This window comes from Penaeus monodon, chromosome 39 (assembly GCF_015228065.2).
Source record: "Penaeus monodon isolate SGIC_2016 chromosome 39, NSTDA_Pmon_1, whole genome shotgun sequence".
NCBI lineage: Eukaryota > Metazoa > Arthropoda > Malacostraca > Decapoda > Penaeidae > Penaeus > Penaeus monodon.
In genome coordinates this window covers 27,043,915-27,048,914 of record NC_051424.1, presented here as the reverse complement: position 1 = coordinate 27,048,914, position 5,000 = coordinate 27,043,915, and the positions used below count along the sequence as shown (strand labels likewise).

The 5,000-nt window shown below is 39.2% G+C and overlaps 1 protein-coding gene across 1 annotated transcript in view; it reads left to right on the top strand.

Annotated features, from left to right (window-relative positions):
- LOC119597352 (LIM domain only protein 3-like) overlaps nt 1-5,000 on the top strand; it is a 41,702-nt gene that overhangs the window by 869 nt on the left and 35,833 nt on the right. The gene's annotated exons all lie outside the window — the stretch shown is intronic.

Here is a 5,000-nt window from a genome sequence, read left to right as displayed (position 1 = left end):
CTTGTTGGTCTAAAACAGGAAAATAATAACAACTATTAAATCATTGGTCAGAATCAAAGGCGAAAGAAGGAAATTAACTATTATAGTTAATAACATTTTCCTTTATCTAATTCCATGTAACATGTGTAACATTTTTATGTCAATCTAAAGGGGCTTTTGACTGCAACGCCGGAACTACAGTATATACTGAACGAGGAAGATGACAGTGATCTGTTTTCCTATATGTGTGTACAAATTAATGGATATGCCGATAGACAATGGGCATATGAAAAAAATAACCAATTATTACAAACCCGACCCGAACTGCGCACCTTTGAGGGAAGGGGGAGGGGGAGGGGAAGAGGAAGGGGAAGGGGAAGGGGTATGGGAGGATGAAGGGTTGGCTAAGGTTAACGAGGGACTTGAAATGCGTCACAGTACATGGGGCAAACAAGGAATGGTCTTTGTTAAGGTAAATGTTAATGGGTGTAATAAAATCTCTTACCATATATCACTGCAGGGAAATCATTCATGGTCTGAGTGGAGAGACACATAATATTCATTCAAAGTTAGCTAAGAGAAACAAAACATTTAAGGCTAGGTAGAAATAAAATACTCCTTTTTCATGGTAGGGTTGAGCGACACACAGACCTATTCATGACTATGTAGAGGTACATAAACATTCATTTATATTCTAGACAGAACAGACGCAAGTATTTACTTATGGGTATATTAAGATGCATAACTATTTATCCATAACTCGATTGAAAGACAGAACTGAAAGGCACTAGGCTAAAAAGCACGTATTTATTGCTATAGAGAGGCAAATAAACTTTTATTCATGGCTAAGGGGAAGGCGCATAAATATTTCTTCACGATGAGTTTATGGGACACCACATATAAAGACACATTTATACCCCGAGTGAGAGACACTATACTTATTCATTGATAGGCAGAAGCATATAAACATTTACTCATGCTCAGAGACATAGTCATTTATTCACGGCAGAGCAGAGACAAGATCATGTATCCATAGGTAGGTAGGGATGCGGATAAAGATTCTTCATGACCAAGTGAAGAAACACAAATAATTGTGCATAGAAAGGAGTGAGAAAGCAATGGTGTGTGTGAAGATGTGATAGGGTGAAAGGAGCAGATGAAAGGGAAGTTTTTGCAAGTTTGAGGGTGAGGTAGGGTGAAGAAAGTCGTTGATAGAGTGGGGAAACACTGGCTAATATAGGGTTTTGGTAAGGACTAAAGAGAAGGGAAAAGGGTGAGAAAGTGAGTGACGAAGGGTGAGGTAGTTTTTCCGGTAGGGTGAGCAAAAAGAAGGAGGGGGGAGGTTAGAAATTGTTATAACGAGGGAGTATCTTCATACGAAAATTGTAGAAAAAATTAAAACTCGATGTAAAATTCTAGAAGTACTTTTTTTTTTACACCGAGATGACCTAATTTCTAATGACTTTTTCATATACTGATGATAGCGGAGACGATAAATGAAGAATCTCGAAACAGGAAATTAACGATTCTTACCCTACATATAACAACCCAATCTAAGGAAAATTACACACAACACACTCATTACTGCCACGTCGTTTCAAGAAGAATAAAGCGGCGCTTTTATGTGATGAATGAAAATAGTAAATCAAAATGAATGAATCAATGGCTGCTACTTATTAGTTTAAAAAAGGCATATCGTACTTTGATGTGGATATTTACTATACATTTTTAAGGTTAACTATTGTATTGAATCATAAGTAAGTGCATGTGGGGATGAATAAAATCACTGAGGAAAAAATTATAATTCTTAGTATCGTTCACATAATTTCTCCATCATTAAAAAAAATAATAATAATAATAAATCGCGATCTAAATAGCTGTCGTAATTTTGATTTCACTAAAGACATACCTAAGATATATCAAAGGACATCATCAAAGAACTAAAACAAACCATCACAGAATATCAATATCGACCAAAAAGGTAACGAAAAAAAAAAAAAAAAATCAATCAAATCGGATCCATCAACACGATGACCATTCCGGAGGTGGCTAGGCATTTCCCGTTGCAGAGCAATTGCATCATCCAGGGTGAGCCATTACTGCAATCCGACTCCCGATCATTACCAAAAGCAATAAGGATATTTTGCATCGCTCTCTCCGACGCGGTAAAACGATCCCATTTGCGATTTCAAAAATTTTCGCTGTCGAAATGCTTCTACGATTTCCACAACAGGAAGGTTAAAAAGAAGAAAAAAAATCGCTTACTTCTAATTTTCACTTCAAAGCAGACACAGCAGCAGCAACCAGAACCCAACCACTCCACCACAATCACACAGGCACACAGGTCAGCAGAAACATAAACGGGGCGTCACGGGCATCATCTGCGCTTCGTACGCGACACCAGCGAGGCCAGCAGCGAATTTTACTTCACAGGCACACAGCAGGCGCACAGCTTCTCCGTCACAGGCATTAACACACACATCACAGCAGAAACAGCTTATCTACCGCAGTTATCAATATAAAAATGCACTCGGCAACGCGAACTGCATTCGTGAATTGCGGCATATACACAGACACGCACAACAGACGCACATCATCTCTACCACATTCATTCATTGCACACATACACACACAACATCAGCAACAACATAAACGACAACATAACCTAATCAACCAATATCTGAAATCACGCATAACATTCGTGACATCGTAGCATAGCCTTTCAACCAAACAAACCCCGATCCATTCAACCAGACAGCTGCACAACCACACTATTGAACCAACCACCCCAACACAAAACTACTCAACCATAAAACTATTCAACCACAAGACCACCGTAATCACGGGAATAACCGACAATAACACCATACAACACTCACCCACACAACCACCATTCCAAATCACACTCAGCGCACACTCAACACAGCTTTGAACGCAGCAGCTAATTCCACAGCAACCACGGCACAGAACGACAGCGTCGACCACGCAATTCCCGGGTCGTAATTACTAACGGTTAAAACAGCGGCGAGTCGTATTGTATTAGCCAATCAAATCGTTTCTCTGATTCCGGGATAAAGCATTAATAACGGCGGTTGAAATCCCGACTCTTCGGGTTAACCGGGAAGTGAGAGGGGAGAAAGGGAAGGGGGAGGAGGAGAGGGGTAAAGGAGCTACGAGGAGGGAGATTGGAGGAGAAGGGGGGTTAGGAGAGAATGAGATGGGTGGAGAATGGAGAAGGGAGAGAGGAAACTGAGATGGGTGGAAAATGGAAATGGGAGAGAGGGAGAAAAAGTTGGGGGGTATGCCAGAAAGGAGAGGGGTGAGAATGGGGTGGGGGATAGGTAGAAATAAGAAAAGTGGGGGAGAAGGGGAAAAGGTGGGGGTGAAAGTAAAGTGTGGAGAGGGGAAGAAGCAGACAGAGAGAAGGGAGAGTGAGGCAAGGGAAAAGGGAGAGTGAAGTAAGTGAGAGGGAGAGAACGAGGTAAGACAGAGGGGGAGAATGAGATAAAAGAGAGGGGGAAAATGAGACAGGGGTTTTACGGAGGAAAGCAGCCATGCATTAAGTGCGATACTTATCTGTTATCGGAGAGTCTACTTCGCCCTTACCGACAGGACATATTGGGATTCGTTAAAGGAATACCTTTACATGATTGATTATATGATTGAAAGGATGGGGGCGGGCGATGGGGGGGGGGGGGTGAAGAGAGAAAAATAAAGGACTCTTTATGAGATATTATTCTGTTGATGGTAATTAACGCTCATCTAAAGCACAGGTGATCAAGGTGACATTCTGATTCTGATTTGCGTTAGGGAAATATAATTAAAAAATTATAGGACTTAGGAAATACAAATTATTTACATATCTATAAAAAAAAAAAGACAAAGCACATGACTAATGATAACATATAACGCCACACACACACACACACACACACACAAACACACACACACACACACACACACACACACACACACACCACACACACACACACACACACACACACACACACACACACACACACACACACACAAACAAACATACACACACACGCTTATATACATACATACATATATATATATATATATATATATATATATATATATATATATATATATATATATATATATATCCTTCAATTCTACCGTCATGATTCTCACTTACACCTTGAACCACCACATATATATTTCACTTACCAGGGGGTGGATACAGGAATTCAAAGTTGTCTCTTTGTTCGAAAATCAGGTTACTTGAAGGAAAAATGAAGCTCTTGGAGTTTGCAACTGTTTTAATCGCTGTTAATATATCGAGTTACAAAAAAGTTATACACGTAATTTGGCAAACAACGACGTTCAACGAATATGTAGGTTGCATTTTTGAATATCGCTTATTTATAGTTTGACCATTCAAACATTTCCGTGAGAATATAGATTTTTCTTTTTCGAAATCTGCGAATCGTTTAGTTCAAGACAAGGGATGGATGCGAAGACAAACTTCTCCGTTTAATTGCATAAGATGGCTGATATTCTCCGTTTAATCGAATAACTTGTTTAATCATGTTTCTTTGATGCAATTAGCTATCAAGCCGATCCTTGCATTAGCGCGATACAAGGGGAAATGAGACACACATACTAACACACACTCTTTCTCTCACATACACACACACACACACACAAACACACACACACACACACACACACACACACACACACACACACACACACACACACACACACACACACACACACACACACACACACACACACACACACACACACATCCTGCAACGAAAAACTTTTGTTATGTCAATATTACAGTTATCATTATAGTTGATATGCTTGTCATCATTATGATAAGAATAATCATACATTAATAACAATAATAATGATACTGATGTTTTTATATCTTATATCATCATCACTATTACTGATTTGGTGATATTACTATTTTCATCGCTATCATGAATAATTTTCATTGTCAGTAGCCATTAAAATTATCGTTATTATTATTATCTTTCCCTTTT